We start from the raw sequence: 16,987 nt of genomic DNA, 5'->3' as shown, positions 1-16,987 counted from the left end.
TTGTCCATAGTATATGTTACCTATTTTTGTAAATTTTATACTCCTATAAAAATATTTTTTCTCTAACATGACATTTTAAAACTAGAAGAGGCCTTTGAAGCACCTAGACCAAAACCCAAAATTCTTTTTTCTAATTACAAAGAAAGAGTAATAGAGCCATGAAGTCATACCTGAAACCCACATATCCTGACTTCCCATCTAGCTCTTTTTGTAGGCCTGTGTATAATCTCAAACTATTCTTATTCCTCAACTTCTGGCTTTAGTCCATAGGTAAGGCAACTATTAATTTTCTGTAGGTAAAAGGGTTATGTACACTCAAATTTCGAACAATTTCCTTGGAATTAATTTTTCTCCTGGAGTCCAAGAATATAGCTTGGAAGCTAAACTTTTTAAAGTTATTTGAATGGCACTGTCTCATTCTGTCTCTCTTTCTCTGCTCTTTCTGTCCCTTCCCCCTTTCTTTGCTCCCTTGCCTCCTCTCATCTCTCTCTACTCCCCTTTTGTCTTTCCCTGTCCCCATTTCCCCCACCCCTCTTTCCAAAACCTTCTAAAATTTGATCACAAAAGTTAGTGCAACAAGTTTTGTTCCTGTTTTAGTTCACAGCTGATTATAATGCGCCATTATACTTACGACTTTTGAATTGTATTGCTTCTTCATTTGTGTAAAACCCCTACTAAGCAGCAGTTTGTACTCTGGTGACAGCAACAGAATCATGTGTTATTTTCTGAAAGATGTGGTGAGATGGAAGTACTGGAAGTATGCTACCAATCTGGCATGACACATTCAGTTTTCCCTTGCTAATTCATATATTTTTTCAATAAGCTGTTATTAGCCAATCTTGAGGAGCTGAGACAAAAGATGATGTGATTCAGGATCTAGTGAAATGCCAAAATATGCATCTTTCAGAGTTTTGCAGATAGAACATCGTCCATTCATTAACTATTCAAGGAACTACTCTGTGCCAGGTACTGTACTAGCATATCACTCAGCAGAGGAGAAAGGGGACTTTAAAAATTATCAGGAATGATTCCTGAAGGATGTCACAGTTAAACTGCCTCTAAGGATGAATAGGGGTTAGCATGTAAAAGACAGAAGAGAAATCTAGGTCGATGAATATCATTTGCAACAAACTGATGTTATGACAATAAATGTCCTTCCTGTTCTTGGAACTGCAATGAACAAAAATTTATAAATTTTAGGCAATGTTTTTCAACTCCCAAAACAAGGTAAGGAAATTGCAATGATGTCCTCTGTACTAAAGAATCCAGCTACAGAGTTCTAAGCCTGCTCCCTTTTTATGTCCAATTGGATAATTCCAAAAGGTATTATTATTTGCCATACTTGCTCTATTTACCACTTTTTCCTCACCAAACACACATAATCAGCAGCTGATAGTGGAAGAGATGGGGGAAGGACACAAAGGGGAGTACAATGGAGAGATGACTGAGCATGAAGTCAGCAGTCTAAAGCCCACCCACAGCTCCAACCGTCTCCCAGTCTCTGATCTTGAAAATAGCATTGAACCCCTCTGCACTTCAGTCCGCTCAGCTTTTCAATGGGACAGAACAATATCTTTACTTCTTGACAACACAATGGAGAATAACAAATGAGAAATAAGGAAGTAATATAGAAAGTGCACAGCATTCTACAGATATAAGCTATTACTATCTATATATAGGGTACATATAACAGCCCTGTCTGTGCAGAAATAATGCACACATCCATCTATAAGCCAAGGGAATGAAGAGAGCATGTGCTGTTTCCCAAACTGATAAACCCCATGTCTGTTCAGTACATAGGTTCTGTACATTTCCTTTATAGTTCTTCACACCTGTAATAGTTAATGTTCACTTTCTCTGTTAGGTCTGAGATTGTATTATTCACTACCATATTCCCTGCACCTAGTAAACTGCCTGGGAATATGCTGGAGGGGAGGAACCGACATAGTTCTCAGTAAATCTAGTCTGACTAAAGAATGAAGGTTTTAAACCTGAATTATATAACGGGTCAGTATTTTACTAGCTCTGGAGACATAATATTTTAATTGTACACAAAGCAATATTTGATTGAAGAGATTAATTTCCAGTGGCTTTTCTTACATGGTAGTTTTGGTCAGCTTTGATCCTTTTTGAACATGCATAGGAGTACTCTTAGCCACATTCCATTTCTTCAATGCACAGTTGTTAGATATCTACAATATAGGTTTATGGCATTTAACTATATTCTGTGCAGAGAAACAAGAAGTATTTAATTGGAGCCTCCTATCCGTATAAAGTTATCTGGCCACACAAATCAACGAGTGTTCAAGAGTGCAATGAGGAGTTCAGGCCAAAACAGTACAGTAGTTTAAAGGAAGGAAAGACATGGGCTAGTTGGGGAATGATTTCATGGTGCATTAAAATAATAGCTAATGTTTATTGACTTCTTGCCAAGTGCCAGGCATTGGCCTAACTCTTTTATACATATTAACTCATTTAATGCTCACAACAACCCTTGACTTAGGTACCATTATATTCTCATTTTAAATTCAAGGAAATCATGGCTGACTGTGGCTTAGTAACTTGCAAATTTCCATAGCAATAGAGCTAAATCTGAACCTACGCAGTCTCACTCCAGCACCTACACTCTAAATCACTATAATATGCCTCCTCCAATAAACCTTCAGGGCTGAGTCAGTTGTGATTAGTCAGAGAAAAACAAATAAGAATGGGGGAAGAGTGAGTAAGAGCAAAGGCATGGAGGTAGGATAAGAATAGCCCAGTCAGAATGTAGGGGTATTAGGCCATTCTTGCACTGCTATAAAGAAATACCAAAGACTGTGTAATTTATAAAGAAAGGAGGTCTAATTGGCTCTTGGTTCTGCAGTCTGTATAGGAAGCATGGTGCTGGCATCTGCTCAGCTGCTGGGGAGGCCTCAGGAAACTACAATAAGGGTAGAAGATGAAGGGAAAACAGGCACATCACATGGCTAGCACAGGAGCAAGGGGGTCGGAGCTATACACGTTTCAACAACCAGATCTCATGAGAACTCACTCACTATTGGGATGACAGTAGTACCAAGAGGATGGCGCTAAACCATTCATGAGAAATCTGCCCCCGTGATCCAACCACCTCCCACCAGGCCCCCTCTCTAACACTGCAGATTACAATGGAACATGAGATTTGGGTGTGGATACACACCTAATCCATATGAGTAGGATTACAGCTGAGCAATAGCAGAAGTCTGATCTGGAAAGTTCAGATGAACTGATGCTATGAAGCCTTGAAAGATAAACTGAGTAACTAGTAGAGACTGATTAATGAGAGTTCAGCCAAGTTTAAATACATTAATACAGTGATGTGCAGAGGTATGCAATAGAATCTGTGCCTTCTGGCCTTTGAGGCAACCTTTACTTTTCCAGAAAGAAGAGCATGCCCGTCTCTGAACATCCTGCTTTGGCTGCCTCACCGCCATCCCTTGCCCTCTTCCTAACAGCCCTGATTTCCATGTGGGCATCCATCAGGCTCCATAGCTGGAGACGGTGAATGAGGCTAAGCCAATCAGAGACTTTGGGCTCTCTGACAAAAGAGATAGTCAAATCTGCATTACCTTCAGACTTTTCCTTGAGGTGTTTAGACAAACAATGGGGTTGAGAGTAAGAATATAAGGCCAGAGGAGCTAGGCCAGGAATATACCCGACTCTCAGGGTAGAGCACAACAATGAGAAATGGAGCTCAGACTCTCATGATATCATTGATCTATGAATCCCACATGCCTGAAGCCCACCCAACTTCTGAACTTTTCAGAAAGGTGAACCACTATATTCTCTTTGTTATTTAAGCAGGTTTGAGTAGGCTATCTATTACTACAGTAAAATAGTAAGTAATATACTGCTTCATGCTAAGGATTTCACCTTGATTTTAGGACAACTAGAAGCTCTCTCTGAGCTGGGTGACACAGCTCATAATGTTGTCTCCTTCTTTTCATGACCTACTCTTCAGGACATCACCTGGACAAATCCCAGTGATTTTTTATAGTTCAGCCCTGACGCCTCAAATCCCAGGTCAGTATCATCTTTCGCAGGACTGCTGACATCTCTGCAATCTGGAGCTTATAAAGACACTGGGGTGACTGAGGAATAGCTGTATATCATCCCCAGGGTTTTCACATCAAAGGACCCAGTGGAGGCCTCATCCTGTTCAAAATGACAAATTAAAATGAATCCCAGAGCTTTATTCTCTAAGAACATAAGACATGTTTTCTTTTTGAACATTTCATTGCACTGTCTTCAGAATCAAGCTCTCTAAAGAATGTTATTATACCTTGAGCTTCTTGACACATTTCCTAATAATTTGAAGCTTCTGACATTTATACAATAAAAGATTGCGCTCTGCAAAAGAAAAAAAAAAATCAATGAATCTTTTTGGCAATCGTCCTAAATCTGTAGAGATTAAGTTCACTTCCCAGACATTGCTATTTCATATCAAACACAGAGTCACGCAGTATAATTAAGATAGTTGTAGAACCATATATTTCATGCCCTAGCTGTCTGCTTTAAACTATCTTGGGAAGTTCAGAAATAATAGGGAAGCTACATCTTAACCAGAGTAATTACATTTGCTAAGCAGAATGGGATGAGCAAGAGCTATGTAAAAGAATAAAATAAATCCACCACAAAACCAAGAACTTCTAAATTCATTCTGATATATAAACCTTGCTGATAAAAAAGAAAAAAAAATAAAGGGAATAAAAAGAAGAAAGGCTCACCTCCAGTTACAACTCCCAGGAGAATGACAGCTATTATTTCCTATTGAGTTGGTACTTACCACACAGAGCCTGAACAATTCATACAGAAAAATAAACCATAACATTCCTGTTTATTATTACTTTAGCTGAGAGGTGGTGACATTAAACAGTTCTGCACTGCTGCTATAAATCAGCAGGCTAGAGATGTTCTCAGCAGGGGACTAGGACTCCTTGGAAACCACTCTCATCAAAGCAACCAGCTGTCAGAATTCTTCAAATTAAACTGTTATTACAGTAGTATTCATTAGTCAGTTACTGGATATTAAGATATTTTTATATCAGCACCATTGACATTGGCTGTTGCTTTTTAATATGCAAGTTATATATAAACATGATTCAGTGGCTCATGTGAGGATGACAGCCTCTATTAGAGCTTGGTGTCCCCTGTCTAAAGGCTGCTGCAAAGGGTTGCTGTCTTATCTATGCATACTTAAATTTCTCTGGGAAGCTGGATGTTTGTTCTGGTGGTCGGAGTGGGGAGAGGGCTAGTAATAATATATTTCAACACTAGTATTTGCTCAGAAAAGTGATAGCTCAACGTCAGAAATTATAACTCTTAAAACTCTTACTGAGCCCCTGATGACAGTGGTTTATGCTCCTCCAACTTGACACTTTGGGTTTCTGTTTGTCTGAGATACTGGGCATGTGTTTAACTTTTGCCTGAAGTCCAGAATTAAACAAAGGATGTAAAATGGAATATGTGGAGAAGTGAAGAGGAGAATCAGTCTACAGGCTCTGGTAGAAATAAAAAGTATGACAGGTATTAATTGAAACAGTGTTCTTAGCATTTGGAAAAGTTCTTAAGTCTCAATTTAGTTTCAGGGCAAATTTAACCTAAATCATTTTATTCCAACAAGGAAAAAAAACATATACTAACTATTAACTAGCTTAGAAAGATTAATATAATACTTATATGCATACCACAAACTCATTCACACATGGAAACCACAGAGTTTTTACTTTTCCCCAATCCTTACTTTAATCTTCATACAGCATAGGGAATACTAGCCTATTTAATTGAAATAGAGAGAATTCAGTCCAAATTGTTTATTTTGTAGATGACAAAAATGAGATTCAATGAATTAGTTTACTGGTATCAGCCTTAATTTTGTTTTCCTCCTATTTTCTAAAACATGTTGGAGCTCCCTCCTCCACTTGGAAGATAAGCCATTTCCTGATCCTCAGACCCATAAGATGCCAACAGACAGTATATAAACAATCTTTGCCTCTGCTGCAAGGAATTTTAGCATTTGTCATTCCCTCTGACTGAGAATCTGAGGTGCCCAGGGTTCAACACTGGGGTAGAGTTTGATTGGTTGTAACTGGCTTGTACAAGCTCTTAAGAGACAATTGTTAAAGTTTCAGGAATTTTGTGATCAATTAACATCATGTTAGTAGTATTCAATTGATTATTTATACCACAAACACTACAAATGGACAAAAACCACAAATCAGGGTTGTTGTTGTTGTTGCCGTTGTTGTTTCTTCTGAAGATCCAGTTGTTACCCATTTACCAGCATACCACTGGTTCACTGCTGAGTCTCTTTGCTGCATCCAGACCAGGGAGAGTATGCTCCACTGATGAAAATGGACACAACCAACCCCCTGAAGTTCATTTATTAAACAAATATTTAATGAATGCCTACCTGATTTCAGATACTTCGGCCACCTCCTACCATCGTGTAGAACAAGTAAGGGCTGAAATTCAGCCCACTATCTGCCTGCACACCTCAAAGGAGTCTTAAGATTGTGAAAAATGTGAAAACACATTATTCCAAATCTCTCAAAGAGATTCATGGAACTATGGGCTTGTAGGCTGCAGTCTGTCTTGGTGTCTGTCAAGAGGGGTGCTTTTTCTTATTTACTTAAAGGGACATTCTGGACCAACAGTGGGCCCTGAATTCTGTACATATGCTGAAGGCACAGGAGTGTGCAAGCCAGACAAAGTCCTGTCTGCAGAGCTCACCTTCCAGAGCGGGAAGAAAATGAACACGATAATTTCAGAATGTGACCGCACCTTGAAGCAAAGCCACCAAGAAGATGTGAGAGAGACATGGAGGTGGTGGGAGGGGTACTGCTTTGGGGCAGGAGTTCAGGACTGGTCTCTGTGGTCTGCGTAAAGTGCACTCCAAACAGAGAGAACAAGAGCAAGTGCCCAGAGTGAAAAGGGAGCGTGTGTTACTAAGGACAGACGACAGCCCATGTTACTTGGAGCAGAGTGAGAAACACAGAGAAGTGTACAAGTTGGGGAGAAAGAGGTAAACAGGGGCCCTAGTTGTCCATGAAATGGAAGTTAGATATTATCTTTGGGTAATGAGAAGCTATTGGAATGTTTTAAGCAGAGGAGTGATTTGCATTTTTAAAAGATCATGCAGGCTTTCATATGAAACTAAGATTGTAAGGAAACAAAAGTACATGCAAGAGACCAGTTACAAGGCTGAATGCCTCTCTCCCCAAATCTGAGTGCACACTTTCCAAGATGGGGTTTCTCCTTTGTGTTTTCATTTTTATTTATTTTAAAATCTTATCCCTGCACCCCAGCCTAGACTTCCTGACTTAACCACCACTTACCAGTCCAAGACCCAACTTCCATCTGTGAAAGCTTGTGTTTGGTTTTCTTTGAATTAGTTCTCGATCACTATTTATTAACAACATATCATATCATGGTGTCTATACCAGAATAATTCAAAAGGTAATTTAAGGAACACAAGGCATCCAAAACAGAGCAGCAAGACAAAGGAAAAATAATCCTGGTACATACCAGATTCAATTTTGAGTTTGAGATTAGATTTCACACTGGGCTTATTAGCCTTCGTTAAATCAAGTTTAGCTTAAAGCTGCCTCCTTACATATTGTAAGTTTGGCTTAAATGTTTCTCTGTACAGCATGAACTATAACCTAAATGGGAGTGTAAACAGACTATAGTCTACACTTCTGCCAATCACCAAGTTTTGACCAATCAAATGTGGCCAAATGGTCAAACTGTGTTCAAATAAGATAAATGTCGAACTTTAACCAATCCAGCTGTTTCTGTACCTCACTTTAGTTTTCTGTACGTCACTTCCTCTTTCTGTCCATAAATCTTCCACTACGTGGCTGCCCTGGAGTCTCTGAGCCTACTCTGGCTTGAGAGGCTGCCCGATTTGTGAATTGTTCATTGCTCAATTAAACTCTTAAATTTAATGTGACTGAAATTTTTCTTTTAACACCTTACAGGGCTAAATATCCCTTTTCTAAATCGGTTCTAAGTCCTGGAGGCATGTTGGTGTCACCTAAAGGACTTTTAAAAATACCTATGCCTAGGTTCAATTCCAAGAGTTTCTGATTTCACTGGTCTATGGCAGAACTGTGATACTGTAGTCTTTTTAAATCTACCCAAATAATTTTAATGTATAACCATGGTTGAAATTATGCTTCTTATGCTTCTAAATGCATGGGCATTTAGCCAGAAAGAAAGGAAAAATGATATACGGAGCAATAGCAGCAAGACCTTCTCACCCTTGAGCCTGAAATGAGGAAGAGCAACACTATTTTCTTTTCCATGAAGGATGCAGGTGGAAAGTTAATTCGGCAATACAGAGACCAAATAGCAAAAAAAGGGAGTAGTTCCAGAACTCAGAGACTTAGCTAAGTCTAGATCAAAGCTATCTCAAAAAAGAAATGTAAGCTGTCTCAAATACTAGATTTCTGGAAGTGACTATTTAAAAGCAACTGGCTCTATTTTACACTTACAAAATTTAAAATACAAATCTAAAGTGGAATGATGTGAGATCTCTTTCCAAAAGACTGCCACTTACATACTCAAATCTTGAAAGGAAACACGCACCCAAATAAATATCAAAAGGGAAGTTCTCTCTTGCCTTCCAACCATCTGGCTCAAACACCTTCATCTTCCAAAAAATAAACATTAATCAGGAAATGATGCAGAAGAGCAGAGTTCTGGAGAATTCAGGAGAGGGAGAGGCAATGGCATGCACTGCTTTCCTACTATGTATCAAGCATTGTGAGGGACAGTCCCCAAATTTTCCCATTTATCATAAAAATAACCCATTGTTAGCATCACTTGTATTTCACGGTTGTTTAAACTGAGGCTTCAAGTATTAACTGATTTTATTAAGATCCCACATCTAGAAAGCAGGAGAGAAGGGTTCAGAGCTCCAAAACCCATATTCTTCATTATGCTATGCTTCTTCAGCCAAGATAAGGTGGGGCAAAGGGACCGAAGAAACTAGGCAAATTGGAAATCAGGAAGATACTGAAAAATGTACAAAATTAAGAAGCCGAAGACAGACAAATGCCAAAATTAAGAAGTTGAAGGGGGACAAATTTCTGCCTGGAATCCCTGATGTAGTGTCTCTGCTCCCTCCTTTCTGGCACAGAGACAGGAATAATTCCAGGTAGGAATTTAACATGGAATGTTAAGGGACCCCAGGCTAAGAATATGGCATGGACAAGAGAGTCAGCAAAATGAGGGATGGAAGAAGAGAGAGCCACCTGGGACTCATAGCACCAACTGCCAATGGTTTGCCTTGTGAGGTGGGAGACTCTTTTCTTCCTCCTCACCTATCCCAGGAAAGCATTTCACAGAGACCTACTTTCAAATGTCACTTCTCCCGCTTTTCCTTTGTAAAACTATCATATTCAAGAACACTTCCTGCCTTCTTGTATGTTTATTTTATGTAGGAGCTTGTTCATTTATGGTAATATAGAAAAAAAAGAGCTTTGGGATGTTTTTCTTTTCTCTTCTTTTCAATTTGCAAAGGGATTTTGAGAGTGCTGAGAAATAGTGTTGTTCTTTCTCCATGAAATAAGCATTTGCTGAAATGGACCAAGGAAACAGAAGTGAATATTTTCTGCCCACTGCAACTCTTCTCAGCTTATTTCGTTTGAGCCACTTAGACACCTTGCTTCTAGTTAAGCAATTTCATACAGAACTCTATTTTCCATTATGAAATCATTGTCGTTGCTTGAGGGACAATATATCTTCTCAGCAAATGAAAAACTTGATTCTAATCATTTACTCTAATCAGTAATTAACATTTTGCCAAACTACTAAAAATGCAATGACACACAGAAGAACATTTTCATGAGGGTTTATGAGTGTTTCCCAGCCTGTTTCTCTTTAATTTTTAAAACTCTCACAATAATTCTCTTAAAGATTCTATCAAACTACCTTTCTCAGTCTCTGTGAAATCCAAGTCATTAAGAAGACAGAGACTATTTATAAATGGCTAGTAGACATCAATATTCTGTCCATTCATTCAGTATATATGGGCCTTTTTCTTTGTTTTGTTTTGAGTCCCAAAGAACAAGACAAAGATAAAGTTGAACACAAAGCAGTCACTCTTTGCTGGAGAGTGGGATGATATCAGAGGCAGCCAAACCGGTTATCTGTTAAGGAGGCTATTTGAATCCTGCTGCCTCATTGGTTTCCTTGTTATAAAGGTTGCTCTGGCCTTTTCGCACACTTGGAGAAAATTTTATTCATTGCAATGTCACACCTGTGAAATAGAGCTCTTTGATAACAACACTGCCTCCAGATAGAAGGTAACCTTTGCTTCACTATCAGGCAGCTGGGGAAGTGCAGTCATATATCAGTGCTGTGAGTGATGTCATTGAAAGGCAAGGCTGCTAGAAGGGAAACCAAACACAAAACAGTGGATTCCCACTGCATTCTCTCCAATAGGAAGACATTCCATCCAAGAACAACTGTCATGGCTGGGTTGGATTACTCCGAAAGTACCAATGGCACGCCAGAACAAAAGGCATTAATAGCTGCCAGAAACCCAAACCGTGATACAAAAGCAATTATGTCATGGCATCATAGGTGTGTTTCCTCTTTTTGTTCTGTTGCCACAAGGAAAAGAACTTTATCCCTGTAGATAAAACTCGAAGGTAGAAGGCCAAACTGAGAAAAGATGGTGTCAAAGACTTTTTAAATTTCTAGTGAAATTCTAACCCACAACTCCTAGCTCAGACTTTGAGTTGGTAGTTACTTGGCTTACTCTTACTTTAACATAAAATAAAAGCAGTTCCTCTGTTTAGGGATGTATATGCCTCCATTAAAAAAATCGGAGATTTCTTTATGACCTGCTTTTTTCTGAAATAATAACTTTTCTTAAGTGTATGCTATTCTTAAGCTCAGTATAAAAGAAACTTTGAACTATTGACCTTACAGATGATATGGGCAGGTACCATTCACCACCTTTTCAAGCAGCCATTTCAATTTTCTGAGGGTGAATTTTTTCCCTCATATTAGGCAACTCTGGTATCTTTAAAGATAATTATTCACTTTGTCAATTTTCTGGACCTTTTTTTTCCTTTTCTTTCTCTCTCCTGCTGCATTATCATGACATGACTATTCACTCTGTGCCAAAGGGAACTCAAGGATATAGGAGTCACACCAGCCAGCATGACTCCTTGGAAACAAGTTTGGCAAAGAATATCATGGGTGAGGAAGTACTCGGAATTCCTAGCTCAAATACATTTTTAGAGTTTTCCATGGATTTTTTGGTTTTCTTTGGTCTCAACATCTCCAATCGAAACATAATTGAAATATCACTGTTTTATGTATCAGCATTTGAACACAGCAAAGTCCATTGATGTAATATGATGTTTGGAGTAGCAGAACATCTGGTAGGAAACAGGGGTTTTGACACTTGTCTAAACTATAGATGTTGTAATTCTTATTTTTCTATCCAGTGTTTACAGAAGAGTACAATTTTCCCCATTGTTGACATAATTTATATATTAAAATCATATGGAGACATTGTTTCAAAACATACATATGCAGTATCCACGCCTAGGATTCTGATTTAGTTGTCTGTGATGGGGATGAAGCATGTGTGCTTTTTAAAATTTTCTAGGTGCTTCTCAACTAGACCACTAAGTGAAAACCAATGGTGTAAAGATTTATTTTGCATACTTTTTTAAAATGACATTTAAAAAATTTTAAGCTACATCTCCACTATATATTTTATTTTATTTTTTGTTTGTGTTTTTTTGTTGTTATTTTTAAGACAAGGTCTCATTCTGTTGCCCAGGCTGGAATGCAGGGCCAGGATCTTGGCTCACTTCAACCTCTGCTTCTTGGGCTCAAGAGATTCTCCCACCTCAGCCTACTAAGTAGCTGGGACTACAGGTGTGTGCCACCACATCCTGCTAATTTCTTATATTTTTTGTAGAGACAGGATTTTGCCATGTTGCACAGGCCAGTCTCTTACTCCTGGACTTAAGCAACCCGCCTGCCTCAGCCTTCCAAAGTGCTGGGATTACAGGCTTGAGCCAGCTCATGGAACTCTACTATGCGCTTTAAAAAGAATCTCCTGGATACTGTTTAAATGTCTTATACATGGTATCTATATTTCCATGGTACAATTTTTTCAGGATCCACTCCATTAAGTTGCATGCTAAGATCCTGATTGCTGTATTCATTTTAGTCAGCAAAATTAGATTTCTCAATTTCATCGATTAGGGAACAGACATATAAATTCCTGTTGTCAAATGCTTAACTTTAAAATTACACACCGTAAACAAAAGATTGGAGTATGAGTCAGAAATGTGGGTTCTAAACACAACCATGCCACTAACTTAGAGCTCAGTATCTGCATTGGTTAAATGTGGGGTTGGTTTAGGTGTGGCCTGAGATCCTGTTCGGATTCAGCATATGTGATCCCATTTACACTCTGACCCTGTGTGAAATGGACTGGCAGTTGCTAACAGAAATAACAAGTGCATGAGAGGCTGCCTTTGCTGCTTTCCAGAGGGCCGCCGTAGCTATCAAGTCAGGAATACCCAGGAGCTAAGCTTCCTCTGTGCCATCTGCTCCAGCAAGTAATGGCTTAGTTCACACAACCTGCTATCTAGGTAGCAGGCCTTGGACTGTCAGCTCGCCCCGTCAACTTCAGTCCTGTTAGATTCATGACCCCTAAAGGTATTAGTTACCTAATTAACTGACTGATGATGACTGACATGTATACACAATTAACTCTTTAGTCTCACTAGCCCTCAAATGAGACCCATATGTTCCTAATCTACAAATATGCTTTAGTCTCTCCTCCCATGGTGAAATCACAATTGGGCACTTCTTGGGAGATATAGACCAGTGATTTTTAAGCACCTTTGCAGTCACGCAAAATTTCCACTCCATTGACTGATCCATACCACACTTGATAATGCCTGTCCTTTACATGTGATTTTATAGCCATCCATAGAGATTACACATAGAGAAGTACATTTTTTTTTCTTTGCCAAATCATTCTTAAGCTACCGTTGACTTAGTTTGTCTTCATTGTTTGCATCTGGACATTTGGGCTATAAATAATTTTTCTACTAAAACAATTTCTGTTAAAAATATTCTATACACATATCAACAACACTAGTTAAATACTAACACATCATACTATATGTATAATATGCAAATATGTGATTCACAGTAAGATCTGCTTATTTGTGCATCTGTGGCACAAAGTATGTAAGTTGAATTATCACTTTCATTTAGAAATGCCTACAATTTCTTGAATATGGAAATGAGTAAGGCTTGGATGGGTAGATTTTAGTGGACCTAACAGCCCTTTCTGAGTTTAAATATATGCCACCTACTTTGGTTTTCAGAATCCTTCCGAGCTGCTTTCTTGTAAAGAAGGAAGAAAGTCTGTTTTCTATATCATGCTCATTTCCTGAGGATAGTAAGCCATTGAGGAAAGGAACAATATCTAGTCTTTATTTGTACCCCAAAGTGGCAGTGCTCTGTGCTTCACACGAGTCAATAACCCAGATTATCATACATTCTCCCCACGTTTCCAAACATTGACCCACTCTTCATCCATGCATTCAGCAAAAATATCCTGTGAGTTTCTACTATGGATAAGTACTCTACACGGCTGTAACTATAGTACTCTACAGTGAGCAGTTTGCAAGGAGAAACCGTCCCTATGGCTCAAAGAATACCAATAAAAATAAGTAAATAAATGAGTAAAAAAGATATATTTTGGAGAGTATTAAATGCTAAGAAAGAAAAGAAGGGGCAATCTGATAGATGTAAGCTAGGGGATTAACTTTTTGTTTACTAATAAAAAACTGCATTTACTTAGTAGCATTCAGAATATCAGCAAAACAGCTGCAACTTTTTTTTCAATTACAGAGTGAGATTCAGTTAACAGAACAACCATTATTTCATATAAGCTGCATCAGAGATGACTAAAGATGAGAAAAACCACCATCCTTATATATAACTAATTTGTGCTGTGTACCACAAAGAACGTGTTTTATATTTCCAAGCCAATTTACAACCTCTGTACTGTACCAGGCAAGGTTAGTGGCTTTGGAAAATGCCAGCAGCATGGGCTATTTAAAGACACATGTGGTAGTATGTTAACTATATAAAAAAGACACTACAGTTTTAAAACAAGTCATCCAGTCTTACGTTTCCATTTTTGTTTTAATTCAAAGGAGTGAGTTGTGTATGGGGCAGGGTAAGTGCTTTTTAGAACAGAAAAAAACACTTTGGGCCAGGCGCGGTGGCTCACGCTTGTAATCCCAGCACTTTCGGAGGCCGAGGCGGGCGGATCACGTCTTGGCTAACATGGTGAAACCCCATCTCTACTAAAAATACAAAAAAAAAAAAAAAAAAATTAGCTGGGCGTGGTGGCCGGCACCTGTAGTCCCAGCTACTCGGGAGGTTGAGGCAGGAGAATGGCGTGAACCTGGGAGGTGGAGCTTGCAGTGAGCCAAGATAGCGCCATTGCAGTCCGGCCTGGGCAAAAGAGCGAGACACCGTCTCAAAAAAAAAAAAAAAAAAAGAAAAGAAAAAAACACTTTGCTAGAACCAACTTTTTCATCATCATCATCTTCATGCTTCTCATCTTCCTTCTTTTTCTTGCTTTTTTCAGCCTTGACAATTCCCTTTTTTACTGCATCAGGTAGGCAGTAGCACGCTTTTCATATTTTCGCATCAGCTTTGCACCCTTCTTTTCATAAGGCTGCTTGTCATCTGCAGCAGTGCTATTGCACATCTCTCCCAATTTTGTTGCTACATCATCAATGGATAGACCAGGATGTTCTCCTTTGATTTTTGAGGGATCCTTGAACTTTTTTGTTTCCCTTTTAGGAGGGACATAGGTTTTCATTCCTCTTTTGTAATGGGCCTCATATGCCATGGCCATGTCTTCACATTTTTCCTTTCTCTTTAGCAGACACGGTCTTCCACCCCTCTCAGCACTTCTTAGAAAATTCTGAGAAGCTGATTGAACCGTCTGAGTTCTCTTCTTGTGCTGTTCCTGACAAGTTTATACAAACAATATGTATGATGATATTTTCCCCCTTGGCTTCTTAGGATCTCTTTCTCCTGTGTTTGGTTATTTTGCCTCAGCAAGGCACAGTGCCTCTTACTTGCCTGAGTGCTGTCTCTATGGAGCTCAATGGACAGCAGTGGCTCTCAGAGTGGGAGATAGATGCCTGGAGGATTACTTTAGATTGAGAAGTGAAGAAAAGCTGTGCTGAGGAGGCAGCAATTTAAGTTGAACCTTAATGGGAAAAGGAAAACCAGCAGGTGAGATGAAGAAAGAGAATCCAAGGGCTGAGGCCCCAAGGCAGCCACAAACATCGTGTTCTTGAAGAACAAAAGGCCAGTTGTATCAGCAAGATGGAGAAAAGAGAAAGAGATCAGAGAGGGAAGTGTAAACCACAGCAAAAAGGTTGGATATTATTCTAAGTGCACCAGTGAGCTGTGAAGGACTAGTCTACATGTAGTAGACAGCCCTGAGAAGTATCGCCTGACTTACATTTTCAAAACTGACTACTTCATGGAAGTTGGATTGCAGGGAGCAATAGTAGAAGAAAGACATGGGAGACTGTTGTCTTCCTTGTGGGATAGTTATGAGGCACATAGAGGAGTCTTACATATTTTCAGTATTTAATGAATGCTAGGCATCAGTGTAATTTGTCTTCTTCCTTCTTTTCATTTTCCTTCTGGTTCTCCTGATGATGATAAAGATAATCCTAATTATCATTACTATTACTTTCATAGTTAACCTGGAAAGTGATAATGGGCTTGAACTAGGAGATTATTGCTGGAGATGAAGGAAAGTGGATGAATTTGGAAAATGGTTTGCAGTTCCTACTTATCTTTTGAGGCCCAGATTGTCCCAAATCTGTGGTGACATTTCCCCTACAACCATCACTTCTTCCTCAGTATACCTACAATAACAGTCATTTGGCTATTATGGACCATATCTTCTTGAGTCTTCTTCTAGCCAATTCTGTGTCTAAAACTCATTCAGAAAAAGAAAGCATTTGTAAACATTGTTGAGACAGTTTCACTCTTGTCGCCCAGGGTGGAGTGCAATGATGCGATCTCCACTTACTGCAACCTCTGCCTCCTGGGTTCAAGTGATTCTCCAGCCTCAGCCTCCTGAGTAGCTGGGACTACAGGCACCCATCACCATGCCTGGCTACTTTTTGTATTTTCAGTAGAGACGGGGTTTCACCATTTTGGCCAGGCTGCTCTCAAACTCCTGACCTCAGGTGATCCGCCTGCCTCGGCCTCCCAAAGTGCTGGGATTACAGGCATGAGCCAGCATGCCTGGCCATAGTTCTTACTCAGTATCCTTACTCAGTAGGGTGAGGAAGAAATCTGCATTTCAATACAAATACTCCAGGTGATTCAGATCATGGTGGCTTGTCAATCTCACCTGAAGGAATACTTGTCCAGATCAGGACTGGAGATATTTAGAAGTCATTCATGATACATAGCATTAAAACCAGGGACATGGATGCAACTATGTGGAGATAGTACATAGAGGAAGGAGAGGCTTAGAACATTACCTTGGGGAAACTTGACATCTAAGAGACAGGTGACAGAAGACCCTCAGGAGAATAAAAAGAAAGAAAGCCAAGAGCTTTGTCAGTAAAACCTAAGAGCAGGATTTCAAAAAGATGTAGTCACAATTCATTCATATAGCAATATTTTTAGAGGGCCTTCTTTGTGTTAGGCAATGGGATGTAGCAGAGAATAAGACAAACAGAAATCCCTGCTTTCAGAAAACGTGTAATCATTCCTCAGAATTCCTCAGAATTAGTGGGAGATAAGAAAGTAGAAACAGGAAATGTGATTTACCCTTTCTACATGGCCATAAAGCAGAGAAAGGAACAAAACCCTGTATGGCCTCTCTCTGCCACTTACCTTTGAGTTGTATAACCTC

General features: G+C 39.2%; 1 pseudogene; it reads right to left on the bottom strand.

The window, feature by feature from the left end:
• Positions 1-239: 239 nt before the first annotated feature.
• LOC134758477 (high mobility group protein B1-like) overlaps positions 240-16,987 on the bottom strand; it is a 129,229-nt pseudogene continuing 112,481 nt past the window's right edge.

Source organism: Gorilla gorilla, chromosome 4, assembly GCF_029281585.2.
Source record: "Gorilla gorilla gorilla isolate KB3781 chromosome 4, NHGRI_mGorGor1-v2.1_pri, whole genome shotgun sequence".
NCBI lineage: Eukaryota > Metazoa > Chordata > Mammalia > Primates > Hominidae > Gorilla > Gorilla gorilla.
The sequence above is the reverse complement of the archived record's forward strand: the minus strand, read 5'-3'. Positions and strand labels throughout refer to the sequence as shown.